Source organism: Ictidomys tridecemlineatus, assembly GCF_052094955.1.
Source record: "Ictidomys tridecemlineatus isolate mIctTri1 chromosome 1 unlocalized genomic scaffold, mIctTri1.hap1 SUPER_1_unloc_9, whole genome shotgun sequence".
NCBI lineage: Eukaryota > Metazoa > Chordata > Mammalia > Rodentia > Sciuridae > Ictidomys > Ictidomys tridecemlineatus.
Window position 1 is genome coordinate 572,283 of NW_027520950.1, and position 24,340 is coordinate 596,622.

The window sequence follows — 24,340 nt, forward strand, 5'->3', positions numbered from 1 at the left end:
TTACCACTGAGGTATAGCTTCAGCCCAGGGAATTTTTCTAAATGACATTTTATCCCCTCTTTAAATAAGAGAAAAAAAGTAAGTATTTATTTCATGAATTTAATCAGTTAGTTGTAAAGCAGAAGAGCAAAACCCTCAGTGAATGGCAAAACAAAAGCCCCTTCTTTTGACATTTGCCTTTAGGTTAAGCCCCAACTATTGTCTTGACATTTTCAAACTTAACCTCTTACCAGCACCAGCTTCTGACTTGGGCCCTGGCTACTATGCTACTCCTATCATTCAGAATTTTATAAGTGAGTTATCATTACATCTATCATAGAAAGCATATCATTTCTTATGAAAAATTGACATTTTCTCTTTTATCTTGTTTTATTCAGAGTGAGAAAACTAGAGGGAAATATGAAAGGCAAAGGGTAAAATATGAAAAAGATGGTCTCCTCTCAAGAATGAATTAACTGGCAGGGGTTGTAGTTCAGCGGTAGGGGGCTTGCCTACCATGTGAGGCACTGGGTTGGATTCTCAGCACCACAGAAAAAATAAATGAATAAAATAAAACTATTGTGTCCATCTGCAACTAAAAATTTTTTTAAAAATGAAGGAACTTAAATTTGATTAACAATTAGAAGTGTTTAGATAAATGATCTGCACACTTCTTTTACTGTCATTAGATATAAGAAGACAGACTCTTGATCTCCCATTGTTTATTAATGTTCTAGATTTATGAAAAAGTTTTTAGAAAATAGAAAAAATATCTTAACTCATTGCTTAAGAGATCCTGACAAATCATAGAGTGTACTTATTAATCACTAAAGGCCACTGAAATGAAAACAATGTTACTGAGATGTAAAAAAAATTTAACTACCTAAAATAAAACTTTCTTTCGCAGCAACATCAATACCCCAGAGTATATCCTAACATTTGAAAGGGTGGATGTTGGAGCATCAGGGCGCTGAAGACCAGTGTGTCTCACTGATCCAAAGCAGAATCAAGAGGCAGAGGTTGTGTTGTCTTGCCTGCCTAATGGCTCATTCCAACCACGCCTATTCACACCTCACCAAGCAAATATCTTCACTTCTGTTCTTTTCAGTGGTGGTAGGTGTGCTGCAGCAGCCAGCAACAGGGTCCTGTTTGTGAATGAAAAACAGATAAGGCTGTCTTAGCCTTCCCACTTTCTGCCCTGTGGGCCTGGGTCCCATTGGCTGTGGATTGTAGTCTACTGATGGCTGTGAGCTGTTCCCTGCTGGGAGGCCTTCACCTGAGAGCAGGCTGGAACTGCACTCTCAGGCTCCCCACAGACCTACTGAATCAGAATCTCCTGTTAAAGTATGAGCAGGTGATTCCTTTTGGTATTAGAGTTTGGGGAGCACTCTGGGAGTTAAAGAACAATTTTCTAAGGGTGTGGAAACCAGAATTAGACAGGCATCAGTATAGATAAGTAAATAAAGTCAGGTCACATCTAGGAGGCCAATTTTGAGTGAGTCTGGAAAGTGGGAGACTTTCCCTGAGGGATCTTATCAGGAACCTGCCCCTGCTTCAACCTGTTGTCAAAGTAACCAGTCTCAGGAAAATCTCTGCCCTACAAGGAGCTATAAAGTTATTAGGGTGTTTTTCCTCTACTCCATCCTGCCCTTCTGCCTTCAGCCTACCTATTTCTCACCTTTTGGCCATCCCACCAAGCATTCCTGGGCCTAGTCATGACCACAGGAAGGAGAAAAATAAGAAGGGAAGGAGAACATCAAAGGAAGCCTAGGACATATAAAAAGGGCAGAACACCTGGCTTCTTGGGATACCAGGATAGCAACTATACCCCCTTTCTCCCTCGCAAGAGTAGTCTTTTAAATAAACCCTGCTTCATTTGCTTGCCTTGGCCTGCTTCTCTAATGTTCAAACTTCAACATGTGCAGAAGCAGCAGTCTTCACCAATAACCAGCGATATCATATTTGGAGGTTCATATTTTGAGGAGCTTACCTCTATACTGAGGTAAGCTCCTCTCCATACATCCCACATCAGTTTGAGGTACATCTTTCTTTCTCTTATTTTGGAGGATGATGGGTACCTGTCGGCTATTTAAATGCAGTTAGTGCAGCCACCACTCTTCAAGACTAGGGTGAAAGGTTTCTGGCCTAGGCAGCTGTTAATCACCTGTTAAACACAGAGCAGGTATGTTGGGGTCTGTCTCTTCCTACTCTTCTGTCCAGGCTCAGAGAGCAATTGGCTTGAGTATACAGTGTCCCTAGTCCCGATCTTCCTTGGATGTGTGGAAGTGGATGAAGGAGTATGGAACAACATGAGGAATTTCTGGCCTGAGCTACAGTCAGGGGAAAATCCTAAGGTTCCTTCTCTGAAAATTTCTCCCAGCTGCCCTAAGAGGTATAAAAGGTGATCTGTAGATGAATGACACTGAGGGAAAGCCCCAGTTACATTTGCCTCCATTTGAGCCACACAACACTCCCAACCCCATGTCCATTCCCTCCTGGATGCTCCCTTCCTTTGCAAATCAGAAACACTGGCAAACACTGGAGAAGGAGGAAAGAGTGGGGTGGGGTGGGGGGGCGCAAGGGGCACCGAGAAGAGTGCGTGCGGTAGGGGGCCCAAGCAAGGGGCCCCTGGTTTGACCCGACGACTCAGAGCGACGCCACCCGACCCCACAGCACCACCCGACCCCACAGCACGCCACGAGACACGACGACGAACACGCGCACAGGGGCCTGGCACAGGAGCCAGGCCCCAGGACTGGAGCTTAAAGCTCCATGGTTAGGGAGGGCTGGCTTGGGTTAGGGGAAGCCCCCAAGGGAAGAGGGCAGGGGAGGGAAGGGAGGGGATCGCGCAGGCCAAGGTCAGCGCAGCACCCAAGTCCACTGCCAGGTGTCAGGCTGTGGGCAGCCAAGGGGGCCCAGGCGAGGGGCAGGGCTTTGTTTCCCCTAGGGAGCCTCGAGGGCTCAGAGGCCAGCCCATTGCACTCCTCTGCAATCCAGGGGAGTAGATCCTCCAGACAGGGACCTGGAGCCAAGCAGGGCCAAAGGAGGGCCCTGGGTGTGGAAAGGCTGCCAGCGCCAGCATGAACCTTGGTGTCTGAGTGGGTAGGGACCTGGGACTCATGGAGGAGCCCAGGCCGGGGAGAATCAGGTTGACTGGAGGATCCAGGCAGTGCAGAAATCCCACAGCACCAGGGCAAAAGAGGGGAGGTTCAAGTGCAGGCACCAGCAAAGGGCCTGAGATCCAGAGATGGGGACAGGGCCAGGGTCCTGGAGATTAGTGGTCTGGGACTATAGCAAGGAGCCAGGCCCAGGTCTGGAAAGCCAGTTACCATGCCCCCCATCAGTCCCAGGGGATAGGAGGAAGGGAGTGGAGACAGTGGAGCAGGTGGCACAGGGGGGAGGAAGGCTCAAGGCCCAGGTCCACCTCAGGCTGTCTGGGGTCCTGAAGCATGGTCACAGGTCTGAGAAAAAGGATGTCTTAATGATCCCTACTAAGGGGCCCAGGCACTGTCCCAGGACTATGTATTTAAGGAAAGGGTCTTGAAACCTAGACAAGGATGGGAATCTATGGCCATGGAAGTTGTACACAATGACATCGTAATTTTGTGAGGCCAAGTTTTTACGACCAGGCAATAAACATCTGGGAATGGGATAATGGCACAGGACTGGTGCAGGGAATATTAAAAAGGAATTTAAATGGGTCCAAAGCAAGACATCTAGGCAACAAGTGTAAAGAGCCAGTAACACCAAAAGGAAGAGATGCTGGGCATGGGGGGGGGGAATGGAGTATCTATCTGCAGCTTCCCCCAAAAAAGGCCACAACACTTGCATTGCCCAGCCAAATCCCCATATTCAGTGCCCACACTGGCACTGTTCAGCTGGATCTTATTTCCTGCAAACATACCTACTGTGCACCTATGGCCTTTCCTCATAACCCTATTTCTCACACTTGCATGGTAGAGCTGAGAGGCCTGATTGCCTGTGATGTTTCCAGCTCTGCTGCTGTGTCCAGTGTTCAGCCCCAGGTGTGACAGGAGCCCAGCAGTCCCATGACAATCCAATCTCAGGAAACGAAAAGTTCTAGGCAACCCCCTACCCCCACCCCACCCCACCACTATATGAAGGAAGGAGACTTACCATCTGAAGCAGGGACATCCGGCTTGGCCACCAGTATAGCCCCTCAAAATGGAAAGGGCTTCTTCCTAGTCATTTCAGTGACATGATTCTCACACATCAAGTACTGGCTAGGAATGGGTCAAACTGGCCCTTCCTGGAAGTCTGATATAGGAGACGTCCAGGAGCAAGTCTTCTGCTCAAACCTCAGTTTGTTTGTGTGAGAATCATGCAAACCCATAAAAAATACTGAACTGTTGACAAAAGGTTTACCTCTGTGGTCCCAGTTACAGTCACAAATGACATTTCAGTCAATGAAGATCAGTTTATAAGTTGGTCCCATCAGACTAGATCGCTTAGTGATGTAGCCATCTTACTTTATGTGGGTACATACTCTGATGTTTGCATATGGACAAAATTACCTCAGGATGCATTTGTCAGAAAACATTACATCATAGAGCAATACCTTAAGTGGATGCCTGTGAACAAGCATCATTTTGTTCCTTTATATAAATTACTCTTACTTATATGCCTTACAATTAAAATTGTCTATTGTGCTCCAAAGAGAGGCTAAGGTAGAAAAGCTGCCTAAAATTTTACAGCCTGCTGCCTAAAGCTAGGAGTGTCAATCAGTGATTGCTTCCCTAGCTTGTACCAGGCCCTGGTTTTTAATCACAAGAACAAAACAAGTCCTAGAGCCTTAGTCTTCTAATTCCACCAACAATATGGGGCCACCAAACCAGAACAAATTCAAGTAAATTTGTTCTTTCTCATCTCAGATGTGTATTGCTCTATGGTGAAAATGTCAATCCTGCGTTGACTTCATAGGATCAATTCCCCTGCTATAACCCTGCCCCTAATAACCAACCTCCCTCATGTCTGCTCTTTATTGAGTCTGAGTTTTTTCTGATACTCTAGACACTTGGACAATACAAAGTCATAAAACAAATTACATCATGAAATCAGTTATAACAACTACATTATGCTAAAATAGAACCAATAATAAAATCTGTTACTGTTTTTAATCTGGAAAGCCCATGGTTAAGGCAATGCCACCATGTTCCAGAGGTGAATGTTCATGAGAGTTCTGACGTTACCAGTGGGTTAATCTATTAGTTGGCTTAATAATTTGAAGAGACCACAGGGAGGTGGTGAAAAGTATAGGCATATGGTGCATAAATGGAGGAAGTAAGTCATTATGGGTTTGGCCTTGAGGACAGTATTTGTCTTTGGCCCCTTCCTCTTCTACCCTGGTTCCCCACTGCCAAGAGCTGAGCAGCTTTCTCTACCATACTCTCTGCCATGATATTCTGCCTCATTTGGGTGCCAGATCAATGGTGCTAATTGACCTTGACTGCGTCCACTGAAACCATGAACCAAAATAAACTGTTCTTTCTCTAAGTTGTTCTTGTTTAGGTTATTTTGATCACAGCCATGAAAAACTGACATAGCATCTTTACATCTTTTTTAGAAATTTTTTTTACTTGTCAATGGACCTTTATTTTAATTATTGATATGTGGTGCTGAGAATCAAACCCAGTGCCTCACACATGCTAGGCAAGCACTCTGCCGCTGAGCCACAACCTCAGCCCTGAAGTTATTCTTAAAAATATTTATCAAATATATAAAACCTCAATCATATAACCACAAATATTGATTTAATAAAATTATTAGTTACAACACCAGAAATGTACCACTTGCCTGAGACTCTGTTCCTCACAATTAATATCCTGGAGGCGTCAACCTATAGGAACTTGATGACAAGTACCAATACAAAAGTATTTTATTTTTTAAATACATGACTGAAATTACCATTAATTTTAAAATAAAGGCACTCTGCTTATTTTTCTATGAAATCTTTATACTGAAAATATAAATGTTCCTCCTGGTAAGAAAATGTCCACCAAGAGCCTAAAAACATGAACCAATAACAAATGTATACTTAAGTACATCTTATCTTCATTTTCCTTGGAAAACCTATATTCAACCATTTGAGTTAATACTCAGTGGAAATTAAAGTTGATCATTCCCTTCCATCTTATAGAAGATAACACTCAACTATTACTAACACTTAAGCATAAAAAACAAAGTTCCTAAGCACTATAACTATATGGAATACAACTATTTTACTTCATTTCGCAAATGTTACTGGTACTTAACCATGTGCCAGACATTACAAATGACCTCTACTGAATTTCCATTACAGTCCTCACATGGGTCCATTATTTCTATCATTTTTGAAAACACACAAGTGATGAAAATTCTTATAACTCCCATATCAATATCATGTGGTCAATGTCCACAGGTCAAGTTCAAACTCCAAAGCAAGACAGATCACCAAGAGACCCACAAAGGGGTCGGACACAGGAAAGAGGGTCCATCTGGTTGCAGCTCGTTGGGCCAGGCCACCCAACACCAATTCCCTTTCAATTCCCTCTTCCAGACCCTCTTTGCCCCCCACCCACACAGCCGTGGGTGCATTTTTAGCAGCACTCACCCTAGGACTTTGTCCAGCAGGTTCTTCACCTCAGTACTCACAGTTTGTAGAGACCAGGAAGGGCACTGGCTACAGCTGGGGAGATGCAGGAAGTAGGTGTGAAAAGTCCAGTTTCACTTGAAGGGTCAAAGGTGAAAGACAAATGCAAGAGCTCATGGATGCCAGGCCTGGGAAGAACCTCAGTGTCTAATGTACCATCCACTGCTTCCTCTCAATCCTTCTCCACAACTTTGTACCTTACTGCACCATCTACTAATTTCTTTCCTATTGCCAATCTCTCCCCCACTAGAACATATACCCTTTTAAGGGCAGCATTTTTCCTGGTAAGGAAAATATTGAAGCAATGTCCCCGCAGTCTAATTGAAAAGGATCATGTTATTATTTGGACATAAAGTGAAAACTGTTAATGCAGAATGATTCAAAGGTAAAATGATTAGACTTAGAGCTGTGATCTAAATCAGTTCATCTTATTTTGGATAGAGTAATTGGGTGGTAATCATACACAGGTGGGGTATGATTGAAGGAAGTGGGTCACTGGGTACCTATCTGGAATGGGTCCATATTCCCTATGGCCTCTTCCCCTTCCCCTCTTTCTGTCTCCTGGCCAACATCAATGGGGCAGCACTCCTCCATCATGCCCTTCCACCATGACATTCTGCCTCATTTTGGGCCCAGAGCAATGGAGTACGTTCACCATGTACTGAACCTCTGAAACTAGTTTTCTTATCATGTACTTTGTAGTTAGTGATAAAAACCTGACTAACACAGGCCACAAGCCTTGTCTAGGGGAGGTGAAGGATACAGGAATGCACAGACTAGAAAATGCCTCCTTGGAGGGCCAACCAGTAAATAATTCTGCCTTGTAGGTCATCCAGTGTGCTCCACTACTCAACTCTGCTCCTGTGCCAAGAAAGCAGCCATGACTGTGTTCCAGTGAAACCTTACTTAGAAAAACATGTGGCAGGCCAAATTTGATGCACAAAAAAACCATTTCCTAAATGAAGTAAAGTTCAAGTACATAGAAAAATGCCATCATTGGATTGGGTGGATCTGTCAAACAGAAACAAGAATGGCAGAGATTTTAACAAGTCTAACAGTGACACAAAACCCTGAAAATAATTCCCCCGGCTGGGAGTGGTGGCTCCTACCTGTAATTCCAGCAGCTCAGGAAGCTAAGACAGGGGGATTGTGAGTTCAATGCCAGCCTCAGCAAATTATGGAAGCCCTAAGCAATTTAATGAGACCCCTGTCTCTATGTAAAATATTAAAAAGTGTTGGGTAGGTGACTTGGTAGTTAAGCACCACTGGGTTCAATCCTCAGTACCTAAAAAATAAAAAATAAATTAAAAGGTACCACATTGTTAGCTAAAGACAGGACCACAAATGTAAACATTAAGAACCTGAATCTAACCTGAATATAATATCAACCTCACAGCCTCAGGAACATATTTTGTAAGGTCAACACCCAGTTAAGAGTTTAACACAGGTTCAAATGAATTTTATAACCAACCTCATGGTGGAGCTAAAGGACACAAGCTTTCAGGGACCAGACAGGAGTACTGAAGAACATTTCTACTACCTGATGATACCTGCACCAATTACACAAAGTAGAAAATAAGAAAGAAAGAAAGAAAGAAAATTAAAATCCATCATTTCTCATTCTCATGAAAATCATTAGAAAAATCACTGAATCAGCAATAACCTCATATAAAAGTCCCATTCAGGGCTGGGATGCAGCTCAGTTGATAGAGTGCTTACCTTGCATGCACACCATGTTGGGTTCAATTCCCAGCACCACCACAAAAAAAAAGTCTCCCTTTCACAACAGACATAAAATATTTAAATCCTCAGGAACAAACAACATAAAATATATGCAGCTCGGGGCTGGGTTTGTGGCTCAGTAGTAGCGCACTTGCCTAGCAGGAGCAGGACCCGGGTTCAATCTTCAGCACCACATAAAAAAATAAATAAAAGCATTTTGTTGTATCCATCTACACCTAAAAAATAAATATTAAAAAAATATGCAGAGCCAAACTTCAGTAAGGAGCACATGTGGTGACTGCAGGGAACACATGCCCTGCATGGGTCAAAAAAACATTAATTTTTGAAAAAAGATGTCATAATGAATGTTAATTTTAATCAATATCACAAACTTTGGGAGCAAGATAAAGTCGTTGAAAAATATATTTGAAGAGGTATGGGGAAGGAGGCCAATCTTGTAGAGACTAGCTGTGATACGTGGGAAGCCAGAGTGAATGCTTTGTCTATTTCTGGACCCCACAGTCTTGCAGGCAGGAGCAACCACACTTTTTTTGGTTGGAGGGGTGTGGTGAGGGAAGTGCTGGGGATGGAACCCAGGGTCACTCTATCATGGAGCAACACTTGTGGCCATTTTGATTTTGAAACAGCATTTTGTAAGTTGCTGAGGCTGGCTTCCAACTTGCAAACCTGCTGCTTAAGCCTTCCCAGTCATTAGAATTATAGGCATGGGCCACCAGGCCAGTCAGGTTCTTCTTCTAAGAAATCATTTACTCCACCCACTTACTCCTTAAAGCTCCTGGGTAGCCTTTTCAGACTCCAGAATTACAAAGGCTTGGAATAATGGCATCTTCTGTCCACCTGTTCATGGGTTGAGCCTGGAACCAGGGCAGAGGGTGGCTTGGTTTTGGTGCTAGGCCATATGTTATGTAAGTATGAAATATTTTTAAATACTTCTAAATGTTTGATGTTTTGGAGAGTTTTCCCTCCTTGCTAGAGCATGATGTGTTGCCAGACCTTATATGTACCATCAGACTCCCCATGTGTCAGCCACTGATCTAAACTACTGAGCTTCAGAAAAATCTCAACTCCATAGTTTTTCCAGACACCCTGAGAGCTTAGGTTAAGGTAGGGCCACCTCTGTCATGTGAAAGACCATGACACTTCTCTGAAAGCCTGGAGCCAAGAAGTGACAAGGCCTCATCAGCTGCAAATTAATCTCAGAAGCCTCATCCACCAATACCGCCTGTATCAACTAGAAATTAGATACCTTACCTGTTATCCTGACTGTCCACCAAGGTGGTCAAGCTGGCTTCTCCAAGAACTGCTCCTGTACAGGAAAATCTCAGCTTCAAGGACACTTTACTTTTCACAAAGCCTTTTTCCATATTAATTGAACAGTGGGCTTTAAGAATTTTGGAAACCATTAATATGTGGTTAAAGTACTTCATCTACCAGCAGTATTCTATGAAGATTTTTCACATTATTCTCTCCCCTCTGAGCATGTAAACTTACACAACAATTCTCATTCTATTTCAATAAACTCTGATTCAGCAAATCATCTCCTCATTTCTGTCATATACAACAACTGGCTGCCAGCAGGATTTCATAATCCATAGAGGTAAATGATTGAACAAGGTTCAAATTTTAATTATAATTTTAATGAAAGCATAGAGAATACAAATTGCATAGCATTCTTCTTCATGCTCAATATTCCACTGTATTTTCAACTTTGATGACCTGGGAAGAATTTCTAAAAGTGGCAAAAACTATAAGAATTCCGTGCCATGCTCACAAACACTTCTGTCAAATTAGTTGAGTAGCATAAAGCTGTTTTCACTATAACTTGTGATATGCGCACTACTCAGTACCTTAAGATGATGGCATAATTTTTTTTTGACCAGTAAGCATATAAAGGTAAATGAGTAAATTACTATTCTTAGTCTTTTCATTTTGAAATTTTGAAACTATTCTCTATCCTAACAAGCTAGAAAATTTTAATTACTTATATATTTAGGTAACAGAAATTAAACCCAGAGGCCTTCAATCACTGAGCCACATCCCCAGCCCTACTTTGTGTTTTATTTAGAGATGGGGTTTCACCAATTGTTTTGGACATCCCTAAGTTGCAAAGCATGGCTTTGAAGTCATGATCCTACTGCTTCAGGACCCTGAGCTGCTGAGTTTATGGGCATGCACCACCACACCTAATTAAGTTACCAAGTTTTAAATACATGGTATACATAAAACAATAGGTTGGAAGCCAGGAAGGGTGGTATGTGCATGCAATCCCAGTGAGGTGGGAATCTGAGGCAGGAGGATCACAAGTTTGAGGCCAGCTAGCAAACATAGTGAGACCCTGTCTCAAAAGCAAATTTAAAATAACTGGGGCTATAGTTCCTTAGTACAGCACCCATATACCCCCAGTCCAGAAAATTAAGGTATGAAGATCTCCACTATCTACACGTAGTAAATTAAAGACAAACAATTTCAGATCACACAGATGGTTCAACTAGGACCTGTCTACATCACAGAACAAGGTTTCTGTATGCATTTTACAAGTGTCTTTTCAGGTTTAAGACCTCAAGAATACACACTCCTTTTATGAAAACTCAAACAACTGAGTGTTGTGAAGGCACACATCTCACAAGAAAAATTTACATACTCATGGGCTGATGATGAAATTTCCACATTCTTTATAATCCTACTGCCACTATCTCTATCAAATGCTTTAATACCTTGCTTAAATAAAAGCTTCAATTGCTTACTAAACCCTTAAAACACAGACAAAAACCAAAGTTCTTTAGCAAGCTACAAAAGCATTAAAAAAAAAAATGGAAAGCCCCGGCCCCTTGTAATCCCAGCAACACGGAATGCTGAGGCAAGAAATGCAAGTTCAAACCCAGCCTCAGCAACTCACCAAAGCCTTAAGCAACTCACTGAGGCCCTAAGCAACTCACCAAAGCCCTGTCTCTAAATAAAATATAAGAAACTGGCTGGGGATGTGATGCAGTGCCTCTGGGTTCAATCTCCAGCACCAAAACCAACCAAACAAACAAAGATATAGATACAATAGCGACACTCCTGTGAAAACATAACTACCAGCAAGGATCACCAATACATCTTATAATACAGAAGATCACCATTGATTATCCTAAACACTTGAAAAGTCTTAATTAAAAACAGGAGAAGACTGGGGTTGTGGCTCAGTGGTAGTGAGCTTGCCTGGCAGTTGAGATACTGGGTTGGATTCTCAGCATCACATATAAATAAATAAATTTTTAAAAATGTCCAATGACAACTAAATATATACTAAAAACAAACAAAAAACATGAAAGCCAGGCACAGTGGTAACCATCTGTAATTCCCTCTCAGTTAACTGGAGGAATAAGGAAGAAATACAGAAAGTTAGTAAGCAGCCTGGGCAATTTAGGCCTTGTGCCAGAATAAGCAATAAAATCTGCTGTGGCTAAGCCAGGTGAGGTAGTGCAAACCTATAGTCCCAGTGGCTCCAGAAGCTGAGGCAGGAGGACTAACAATTCAAAGCCAGTTTCACCCATTTAACTAGGCAGTAAGCAAATCTGTGAGACCGTCTGTAAAAAAAAATATCTAAAAAGGGCTGAGGATGTGATTCTGTGCTTAAGTGCCCAGGGGTTCAATGCCCTGTACATAACAAAACAAAAAAATTCAATGGCTGTAGCTCAGTAGTAAAACTCCCCTGGATTCAATCCCCGGTATCAAACACACACACACACACACACACACCACATAAGAATGAATATCCAACTTGTTTATGAAGTACACACATTTCTAGCAACTCTGCAAACTGAGGAAGGAGGAATCAAAGTTTGAAACCAGTCTTAGCAACTGAGGGAGACACTGTCTTAAAATAGAAAGCAAAAAAGGGCTGGGAATGAGGCTCAGAGGCAGAGCACTCACCTGGCATGTATGAGGCACTGGGTTCGATTCTCAGTACCACATAAATGAAATAAAGTTTGCCACAGTCCAGCTGCAGCAAAATAACCAGAGGGTGACGAACAACTTGTGTAAGTTGATACAGCAGGAGTGGAAGCCATTTATTGTAGGACAACAGAGGTATTTATACATTTTGCACATCTTATCTTAATTAGTATAAACTAGATACATCAGTCAACCAATAAGGAATCTCTACCCTTAATGGCTCGCTTTTGTTACTTCTCAAACCACTCCCTCTGGCATTTTGCCAGGCACTATCCAGACTTGTTTAGGAACTCTAACATTCCCCTGGCAAATTACCAGGTGTTATTTTGACTATTTACAAATTCTAACAAAAGTTATTGTGTTCACTTATAATTAAAAAAATATATATTAAAAAATAAAATAGAAAGCAAAAAGGACTTGAAGGTAGCTAAGTTACAGAGAATATCTATGTTCTACCCCTAAATCCCCACAAGAAAATCAAGAATGTTGGCCCATGAGTGCAGCTCTGAATTCAACCCTTACTCCCACCAAAAACAGAGTACATATATTATCATTCATTAAATTGCTTAAGTTGGGCTGGGGTTGTAACTCAGTGGAAGAGTGCTTGCCTAGCATATGTGAGGCACTGGGTTTGATCTTCAGCACCATATAAAAATATACAAAAACAAAACAGAGGTATTGTGTCCACGTATAATCTAAAAAAATATTAAAAGACTTTTTTTGAATTATAAAAGTACTAGAAAACAAATATCTTTACAAACAAGAATGCCCAGTTAGAACACAATGGGGGAAGACTCATAAGGAATAGACATGTTGGTGGTTCGTGCCTCCCTGCACAGGAACACTAGACACTAAACCCAGGGCCTCCATGCATGCTCAACAATCACCCTATACCTCAGCACAGAAATCAACAATTGTTAAAAATATATAACACCTAGGAATAAACTCACATGCAAGCTCTACAATTATAAAACTGCAAAACTTTTCTGAAATGAAAAAAAAAATCACCCAACTGGAGTCAAACCTCTATTTGGATGAAAATCATAAGAAACACAAAAGACAAACACCTAAACCTGGACCCTGAATGTATGAGCCTGTAGTAACAGCTGCTCAGAAAGCTGAGACAGGAGGACAACATGAGCCCCAAACATTATCACAAGCCAGCACAACATAGGAAGATCCTCTGAAAGAAAGAAGGAAGGAAAGAAGGAAGGAAGGAATGAAGGAAGGAAGAAAGAAAGAAAGGAAAAAAGCAACAAATATGAAATAATTCTACTCCGGAGCTGAGGCCAAGGAAGAAAAGTTGCAGGCTAGCCTGCTTCTAAATAAAAAATGAAAAGTGCCAGGGATAAAGCTCAGTGGGAGATCACCCCTGGGTCAATTCCCTAGTTCCAGAAAATAATAATAATAATAAAAAAAACCATAAGACAGTTCACAAAGAACTGGACAGGCTGGCATAGTGGCACACATGAGCTTGGGAGGCTGAGGCAGGAGGAGCACAAATTCAAAATCAGCGTCAGCAATTTAGTGAAGCCTTAAGCAACTCAGCAAGACCCTCTCTCTAAATAAAAATTTAAAAACTGGCTGAGGATGTGGCTCAGTGGTTAAACTCCCCTGGGTTCAATCCCCAGTATCAAACACACACACACAAACACAACACAATGAATGTCCAGCTGTTAAAGAGGTACACTCCTTTAATTAATCTCAGCAACTCTGCAAAATAAGGAAGGAGGAACCAAATTTGAAGCCAGCCTTGGTAAATGAGGAAGCCACTGTCTTAAAAGAAAAAAGTAAAAAGGGCTTGGGGTTTAGCACAGTGGCAGAGAAAATCTGGATTCAATCCCTAAACTACCAACTTAAAAAAAGAGTTGGCTGATGAGAGCAGCTCTGAATTTAATCCCCAGTTCCGCAAACAATAGAGCCTGTAATATTATGATCCTTTAAATAAAGGCGTAAGAATGCTAGAAAACAAATATCTTTATAAACAAAAATAACCAATTAGAACGCAATGGGGGAAAACTCATTAGGAATAAATGAGGGTTTGAAGAGTTGGGGGGAGGTTGACGTGATGATGCAGGTGAACGCTAAGCATTAAACCCCAGACCTCCACACATGCTCAACATTCACCCTACATCCTCAGCACAGAAATCAGCAATTGTTAAAACTATGTAACACCTAGGAATAAACTCTCATGCAAGCTCTACAATTATAAAACTGCAAAACTTTTCTGAAATGAGGAAAACAAAAGACAAACACCTAAAACTGGACACAAAATGTACCAGCCTGTACTCCCAGCTTCTCAGAAAGCTGAGACAGGAGGACACCTTGAGCCCCCAACTTTAACACTGCACTGGACAATATAGGAAAACCTTCTTCCAGAAAAAGAAAACAAACAACAACAAATATGAAATAACTCTACTCCAGAGGTGAGGCAGTAGGATGAAAAGTTGCAAACTAGCCTGCTCTAAAAAAAAAAAAAAAAAAAAGACCAGGGATAAAGCTTGGTGGTAGATCACCCCTGGGTCCAATTCCAACACCTAAATAAATAAACGAACCATAAAGCAGTTCACAAACAACCGGATAGGCCTCAAAACAAACAAACAAAAGACATATGTACAATAGCAACACTCCTATGGAAACATTACTACCAGCACCAATCACCAATACGCTTACTATACATAAGATTACCACTGATTATCATAAACACTTTAAAAGGAAAACTCTTCACTACAAAATGTGAGAGCCAGGCATAGAGGTGACCATCTATAATCCCCCCTCAGTTGCTGAAGTTAGAGAGCGGCCTAGGAATTCAGACCTTTTGCCAAAATAAGCAATAAAAATTGTCATGGCTAAACCAGGCAAGGTGGTGCACACCTGTTACCCCAAGGGCTCCAGGGGTGAGGCAGAATGAATGTGAGTTCTAAGCTAGCCTCAGCAACTTAGCAAGGCACTAAACAACTTATTGAGACCCTGTTTCTAAATAAAATATTTTAAAAAGGCTGAAAATGCGGCTCAGTGCTTAAGTGCCCTGGATTCAATTCCTAAGGAAAAATAACAATAAACAAACAAACAAACAAAAATGTATAGCTTTACCTTAATGGTGAAATTTCCCTGGTTTGAATCCCCAGTGTCAAAAACACACAATACACACACACACACACACACATACACACACACACACACACACACAAGCACACACAAGGGAATTAGTGTCCACCTGCTTACAGAGATACACTCCTTTAATCCAAAAAAACTCTGCAAACTGAGGAATCAGGAATCCCAGTTTGAGGCTAGCTTCAGCAACTGACGGACACATTGTCTTAAAAACTACAAAAGGGGCTGGTTTGTGGCAAGGCACTGAATTCCATCCTCAGCACCACATAAAAATAAAATAAAATTAAAGGCAGTGGGTCCAATTACAACTGAAAAAAAGAAAAAGAAAAAACTTAAAAAACATAAAAAGACCTTGAGATGTATCTCCATAGCAGAAAAATATCTGTGATCAACCCCTATATCCCTAACAGAAAAAAAAAAAAAAAGCTGGCCCATCAGTGCATCTCTCAATTTAATCCCCAGTTCTGCCAAAAATAGAGCACACATATTATCATTCATTAAGTCATAAGAATGCTAGAAAACAAATATCTTTGTAAACAAGAATAACCAGTTAGAACACAATGGGGGAAAACTCATTAGGAATGAATGAGTGGTTGAAGGATTAGAGGGTGATGAATGCTGGGCCTCCACACATGCTCAATATTCACCCTATACTCTCAGCACAGAAATCAGCAATTGTTAAAAATATGTAACACCTAGGAATAAAGTCTCATGCAAGCTCTACAGTTATAAAACTGCAAAACTTTCCTGAAATGATGAAAACTTCACCCAACTGGAGTCAAACCTCTATTTGCATGAAAATCATAAGGAAAATAAAAAACAAACGCCTAAACCTGGACCCAGAAAGTACCAGCCTGTAGTCTCTGCTGCTCAGAAAGCTGAGGCAGGAGGACAACTTGAACCCCGAACTTTAGGACAACATAGGAAGACCCTCTTCCAGAAAAAACAAACAAACAACAACAACAAATATGAAATAACTCTACTTTTAGAGGTGAGGCAGTAGGTTGAAAAGTTCCAAGCTAGCCTGCCTCTAAAAAATCTTAAAAGGCTAGGGATAAAGCTCAGTGGTATAACACCTCTGGGTCTAATTCCTAGTACCGAAAAAAAAAAAAAAAAGAACCAAAATCAATTATAAGAAAAGACTGGCTGGGCAAGGTGGCACACACTCCATAATCTCAGCAGAGCTCAGGATGTTGAGGCAGGAGTAGAAATTCAAAGCCAGTCTCAGCAATTTAGCAAGGCCCTAAGCAACTTAGCCAGACCCTGTTTCTAAATAAAATATAAAAAACCACCTGGGAAAGTGATTCAGTAATTAATCTCCCTGGGGTTCAAACCCCAGGACCCCCCCCCAAAATATAAAAAGACAAAAATGTTCTACCACACAGGTGCTGAACAAAATGCAAAGGAAGTCTACCTACCGAACCCACAGAAATGCAAAGACTCACAACCCTGTTGCTGGACCTTGGGTACTGACTCAGCGATTTCACTTCCACAAACTCATTTTGAAGAGTTAGGGCCAATTCAACAAATATATTCCACAAACTCACTTAAATAAGGGCAAATAATGTGGGCGAACTAGTGCCTGAGTAGATCCCACGTATTCCAGAACAGGAGCCTAGAGGATACCAATTTTAGGCCAATCTCAAGCAAGTCAGTGAGACCCTATTGACTCAAAATAAAAAGTAAAATAAATAACAAAAATGGACTGAGGGGGCTGGGATTGTGGCTCAGTGGTAGAGCGCTTGCCTACCATGTGTGAGATGTGGAGTTCAATTCTCAGCACCACATATAAAAAAGTAAAATAAGATTCATGACAACTAAAAATATATTTTGGAGATGTAGCTCAGCGATAAAGTAGTCCTAGGCTCAATCCCCATTAGCAAAACTAGTTTAAACAAACAGCAGCAGACTACTATGAGGAAATATCAGAGCTTTGGCTCATTCAGGCTTCTAAAACAAGACCCCATGGCATCTCTACCTTGCAAACAACCATTTATTTCTTACCATTTTGCAGGGATAGAAGTTGGAGATTGAAGACTGCTTCCAAATTGCTTAAGACACTTTCCTGCGGGCTCCTCACAAAAGGGAGAATCACTTTGGAACTTTCTTTACATAGCCACAGCTATATCCTGGGGTGTGGACTCCACCCCCAGGGTCAAAAGGTGGAAGGGTCCTCCCCCTAGGAGATAAGTTTCAGCACACTAATGGCACACTTCTGGCATCACCACTCCCTCAATAGGGTGGAGTAAATTAGAGTGCATCCAAACAAAATATCACTCAACCTTTGGGAAACTATTAGACCATGAGGCAAACAAACTTTTCATGTTGAGAGACAACTAAGGAAATCCAAACACCACCAAACACAATACTAATGAACTACTATTGATAGTCTTAACTATTTGTGAAAACTTAGCATTGAGAGATACACAATAGAACATTCAATGCAATGGTTTTGCTGGCCATGCATGGAGAACTATTGAAGAGGTGAAAAGTGGCAAAAGCACAATCTCTCAACTTTTGTGAATATTGAAAATGCTCCATGGACTCCTTCTCAGTGAAGGAGCTCTCCCGCTCCCGTCATGATATGAGGCACTGGGTTCCATCCTCAGCACCACATAGAAATGAACAAATAAAATAAAGGTACTATGTCCATCAAAACTAAACATAAATAAAGTAAATAAATAAATACAAAAGAAAGAAAATGCTCCACTCTTTTTTTAAGTTATTCATGTTTCCATTTACTGATATGAAAAACCTTAAGACAAACTGTCACATAAGGCAGCAGGAAACAAGCCAGGTGCAATGGCAAAGGCAAAGGCATGTAATCCCAATGGCTCTGGAGCTGAGGCTGCAGGAGTGTAAATTCAAAGCTAGCCTCAGCAACATAGTGAGGTCCTAAGCAACTTTGCAAGACCCTGTCTCTAAATAAAAATTTTAAAATGGGCTGGGGATGTGGCTCAGTAGTTAAGTGCCCCTGGGTTCAATTCCAATTTATTTATTAGTGCCAATAAATGAATAAATAAGAATCAAAATTTTAAAATACCAGGGAACAAAATGTGAGTTCATTCAGGTAAATTTATGTGTTATATGTGCATAGTAAACAAAAATTCAGGGTGATAACCTCAAATTAACTTGAAAATATTAATACTAAAGTCACATTAGACTATGATTTCCATGACTACTTCCTAATGAGACATTTCTACATCACTTGAATTTAAAATAAACTCTGTTTTGACAATTTAGTAAAATAAAAATATTTCATTTTCTAAATGATACAGAGGCACAAACATTAAGAAGCTCTACTAAGGTCCTAGGGGCATAGCTCAGTGGTAGGGTGCTTGCCTAGGTTTTTGAGTCATATTTGATCCCCAATACCAAAAAGCAAAAAAGAACTATAAGGGGCCAACAAGGAGGAGATTAAAGCTGCAGACCTTAGGTCAGTTGAGGGTCACCCACAGAAAAATCCAAACAGCAAGGGGCAATAGAAGCAGATACCTAAACAGACAGTGGGCAGAGCTGGACAGTTCAGGGAACCACAGACCAATCAGAGTCAGGAGAGGTAGGGAGGGGTTGAGTGGGCAACCAAAGAATTCTGATTCTCCTTCACAAGACAAAAAAGACAAAGGAAAGAAAGAGCAGGCTGCTAAATTTAGCAACAAGATGTTGAGGACCTAAAGGGAGTGCTCAGCATAGTATTCTATGCAAATAATGTAAATTACCAGAGGTGCCCCCCAGTCCAACAGGAGTTGAAGCACAGATCACAATCTAGGGGGAGAGGGACTGTTCCCAGAAGAGCCAGAACACCCACAGGTTTTCTAATAAGACAGCTCAGACCCTGAGGCCTAAGGATATTTTCCATCCCTTTACACCTAAAAAGAGATCAATCTGATGCTAAAATTTTAAAATTATAATCCCTTCACTCCACCGAAGAAGTACATGATGCAGATACCATCACCCTTGTGTTCACAAGGGAATGAAAGGCCTGCAGTTTGTGCTAGATTCAGCATCTGTCTCCACACTGGACTTAAAAGCCCTTCTTAGAAGGTCACCCACAGGCCAAGAGCAGAGGCTCATGTTTGGAGGTCAACCACTAGGGTAGCAGAGGCAGGAGGACTGAGAATTCAGTGCCAGTCTCAGCAACTTATGAGGCCCTTAGCAATTTGGTGAGACACTGTTTCTAATTTAAAAAGTAAAAATTGGCTGGGGATGTGTCTCAGTGGTTAAGTGCCCCTGGGTTCAATTCCTGGTACCAATAAATAAATAAATAAATAAATAAGAATCAAAATTTTAAAATACCAGGGAACAAAATGTGAGTTCATTCAAGTAAGTTTATGTGTTATATATGCATGGTAAACACAAATCCAGGGTGATATCCTCAAATTAACTATGAAAATATTAATACTAGAATCACATTAGATATTATTTTCTAGAGTACTTCCTTAATGAGATCTTTCTACATCACTTGAATTTTAAAGTAAACTCTTTGTTTTCACAATATAGTAAAATAAAATTATCTCATTTTCTAAATGATACAGAGGCACAAACATTAAGAAGCTCTACTAAGGTCCTAGGGGCATAGCTCAGTGGTAGGGTGCTTACCTAGGAGTGTGAGGCATATTTGATCCCCAATACCAAAAAGCAAAAAAGAACTATAAGGGGCCAACAAGGAGGAGATTAAAGCTGCAGACCTTAGGTCAGTTGAGGGTCACCCACAGAAAAATCCAAACAGCAAGGGGCAATAGAAGCAGATACCTTAACAGACAGTGGGCAGAGCAGGACAGTTCAGAGAACCACAGACCAATCAGAGTCAGGAGAGGTAGGGAGAGGTTGAGTGGGCAACCAAAGAATTCTGATTCTCCTTCACAAGCCAAAAAAGACAAAGGAAAGAAAGAGCGGGCTGCTAAATTTAGCAACAAGACACCTAGGAACTGAAGAGAGTGCTCAGCATAGTATACAAATTTCCAAAGGTGCCAACCAGTCCAACAGGAGTTGAAGCACAGGTCACAATCTAGGAGGAGACAGGATGTTCCCAGAACAGCCAGAACACCCACAGGTTTTCTAATAAGACCACAGCTCAGACCCTGAAGCTTTGAAGTGGCACTCCCTCTCTCCACAGGAAGGTCTTAACTGGGCTCCTCCAGAAATCTTTACCATGGCTGATTTTAGGACTGTCAGCAAAAGAATCTCTGCAAAAAGTTCAATGTAGATAAACTTCCTATATTCTTGTTGCCCTGTTTTACTTGTCCACTGGCAGAGAAGATAGCAGCACTCCAGGAGCTGGACACCCCTTACTAGTTTTTCACAAATATATTCAATATAGTACTTTGAAGAAATGTGCAAACAAGGCCTCTGGCCTTGAGCTGGGCTTCACAGAGATGTCTATATTTTTAAGATAAGTTACAATTGGGTTCCTTGGTAACAACTGGCAGGGAGAAGAAAAAAGGGGAAAAGTAGCTCTCTCCTTCTCAGGTGTTGTCCTTGAAGAGCTGACTTGCCCAAAACAGTGAAAGAAAAAGCTGCTTTTATGTGAACTTCTGCAGACTGTGAATTTCTGAGACCCTCCCCTTACATGCTGGGTATAAAACTCTGAAACTCCCTGAACTCGGGATTCAGGGAATTGATTGATTACAGCAAAGGCTGTACCCTCTGAACCTGGCTACAGCCAAATGAAACTGTTTCCTGCCATCTTCGGTGCCTTGCCTCATTTGTCCCTACAACAGATCAACCTCTGTTGGGTCTGGAGTACTGTCCAAAGTAGTTGAAGCTGAAATGAACCCGGGGAGTCACCAGAGTAGTTTCTGTTCAGGGACAGCGAGTAGAGGGGAAACCATGACTCCCTTTTTGTTTGGTTGGGAATTATTGGAATTTGGGTGGTATAGAAATTCTGTCCTGGCCATGTCTGAGGAAAAGTGTGTGAAACTTTGTCAATGAGACAAAGGGAAGGGTTCAGACCCAACCCAAGTGCCAAAGCAAGTGCAGAGTCCTGATCCGCGGTTCCGTGGCACCTCATACAGTCTGTGGCGGAATTTCACCAACCAACATCCAGGTGAAAGCTCCAGGTCAGCGGTTGATACCGACTTGCAAGGCTAAGAGGGCCCTAAGTCCCCATGAGAGGAGCGGCAGGAGATGGACAAAGCAACTTTTCTCCTAAGTGTATTTTGTTCTAAGTGTGCTCCACCGATGCTGGGTGGAACATGGGAGGCACACTAAGGAAACTGAGCCTTCTGAAATGTGTTAGGAACCTTTAGAAGGTTTTCCTGGTAACTGTGGAGTGAAACTCACTCCACAAATATTGTGTACTCTGTGAATTAGAATAGCCCACCCAAGATGTGAACTGGCCACCAGATGGATCTTTAGAAGAGAGAGTCATTTCTGAGGTCCTGAACCTCAGGTCAGGACCTCAGAAATGTCAGTCATTTCTGAGGTCCTGGAACCCCTGAACCAATTTGCTTATATTGATTGCTTGCAAGAGATAGTTCAGAAACAGCCCCCTTCATTGAGAGCCTGTCTAGATGGACAGTCCAAGCTGATGTTCACCAGGAGCATCTCTAATACCCAGCAGAAAGCAGCTAAACAGAAAATATGACTAGGAAAGGGGAAGGCAAACAGTTTTTCCTGTGAGCCAGAAGATGACCCAATCCCTTATGTGCCACTCTACCCAACTTTGCCAAGACCACTGGGACAACAGACTCTCCTTTCAGCCCCCTTGTCCTCAGAGGCAACACATGATGTCCCCCAATACTGGCTATTTTTTCCTCTGTGATTTCCTCAGAGCTAAAGGCTTCCTAGGACCAAAGACTCTTTCACCTTCAAAGATGAAGGTAGAAGATCTGTCCTAAGACCATAGCCACAACTCAGATGAGAAGTCTCCAGATGCCCCTGCAAGGGACTAAAGGACATACCCATGTTGACCAGAAGGGAAATGTCTGAGGGAGACAAGGCAGTTTTGTGTGCCAGCCTTCCACCACCACTGAGCTCATAAGCTGGAAAAATCATACTCCCTCCTACATGGAGAAAGCTTGGGCCATGACTGATCTGATGCAGCCCGTTATCCAGACCTAGGACGGGGCCACAACAAAGAAGAAGGTCTAAAAATGAAGAGATGTCAAGAAGCCCTCATAGAAACTCTAAAAGAAAAGTAAAAAGAGAACAAAACACACTGTCTGTGCCCAAGAGTTAGAAGGAATCAGAGCCAGCCCTGAGCCCCAGCCTAATCCCAGCACATCTACAGACAATCAGAGCTGAGATAAGTCTCCCGCTGCTCCAGCATCTCCCTGTTGCACCCTCCATAGCCCTGAACATTTCTCTGGCAGCAATTATCAAAAGAGATGTGCCCAACTGACTCAGAGCTAAATGTCCAGGCCACCTCCGCTGCCGCCCCTCTGTCTGCCCAGAGGTGTCCGTGGGAGGAGGGGCACATACAAGTGTAACAGCCACAATGCAAGTTTGTCAGTAAAGAAATGCACAGGTGCAAGCAACAGGTGATCAATGCAGCCTTAGTGGGACAGGTTCAGAGAGCCATTTGCCAAAAATTACCATCCTAGAGGGCTTTACTGAGAAGTGTGCCAGTGAGCTGATTAAGGTGGCCACCACAGTTTTCATCAATCGAGATCCAGAGACTCAAAGACAGGCAGACCAAAAAGATGAAGAGGAGGATGGATCTTCTTACAGTGGCCCTCACTACAAACCCAGAGATCACTCAAAGGGCGGGGGGGTCTTACTAGAACAAAGCCAATGGTCCAAATGTTTATAAGGAAAAAAAGCGTGGCCAGAAAAATGGGAAGCCTCCAGTGGCCCCAGCAGGCAAGCACCCACTGCCATGCTCAAATGCTAAGCCTTGAACAGAGAAGAAGTGAATATTTTCCTCCAGCCTTTGTCCCCAGCCCCTCCTTTCAGTTTCTTCCCACTTGCTTGGAAGTTGATGATTGACGAATATGGCAGGGGTCCCATAAACACAAAACTGCATCTGATGCTCAGGACCCAGAACCTCAGGAGGGCTCAGCTGCTGCAAGCCTCCAAATGAACCATGAATATGTTCATGTTAACAGCCTATAGTGGGCCTTAGGGTTCTCACTTCAAAAGGACATGCCACCCTGGCTCCAAGCCACATGCTGGGAGCCACCAGCAGGAAGGGCCACAGAGCCCCATGCACCCAGGCATACTGAACAAAAACACAAGCTGGCCAGCTACTGTGGACAATTAGAGCAGGCTTTCACCTGGCAGGAGGAGAAAGCCACACAGTCAAGGAGCAACACCTAGGTGGGCACAATGTGGCTGCCACACTGGGACCTGCACGGGACCACACCACTGCCCTCCATCCTTGGCAGAAAGCCCATGATGAGATTGACATAAGTGGCTTTTACACAAATGATGTGCCAGATCATCAGTCTCTGTTAAGATTTACATTAGATTTATGAGTTGGAGAATCCTAGCAGCCAAGATCCTGCACTGGAAGATAACAACAACAACAAAAAATCCTGCATCTTAAAGCGCCAGAGGCTCTATATATGCCTCCCTTCCCTAAATGACAGTTCCTCCCAGGTGCTTGAGTACACCATTTTTGTGACAGCACTGGACTCTAACGTAAAAGTCCACATCTATCAAGAAAAAGTCAAATACCTTAGTCACCATCTGACTCAGCAACAGAACAAAACAACCACTGGGCCTCAAAAGAAACAGGAGATCTGCTCAATTCCAGTCCCTTCAACCTGCCATCAGACTAGAGAATTCTTGGGGGCTACTGAGTTCAGCCATATATGGATCCCCATCTTTCAGTTAAGACAAAACCCCTCTATGAAGCCACAAAGAGTGGAGAATGGGATCCTCTAATATGGGGGCCAACTAAGCAAAAGGCCTTTGAAGACATTAAACAAGCACTCACCGGTGCACCTGGATTAGGGCTCCCTGACCTCAAAAATC

The 24,340-nt window shown here is 42.3% G+C and overlaps 1 long non-coding RNA gene across 16 annotated transcripts in view; it reads right to left on the reverse strand.

Annotated features, from left to right (window-relative positions):
• The window catches only part of LOC120885470 (uncharacterized), a 29,413-nt gene extending 11,884 nt beyond the window's left edge, over positions 1–17,529 (reverse strand). For 2 of the 16 annotated variants that reach the window (XR_013432288.1, XR_013432289.1), the window contains exon 1: positions 863–4,083. This is a non-coding gene — a long non-coding RNA (uncharacterized LOC120885470). The other 14 variants (XR_013432284.1, XR_013432282.1, XR_013432281.1 and 11 more) reach the window with 14 other exon arrangements.
• Between the last annotated feature and the right edge of the window lie 6,811 nt (positions 17,530–24,340).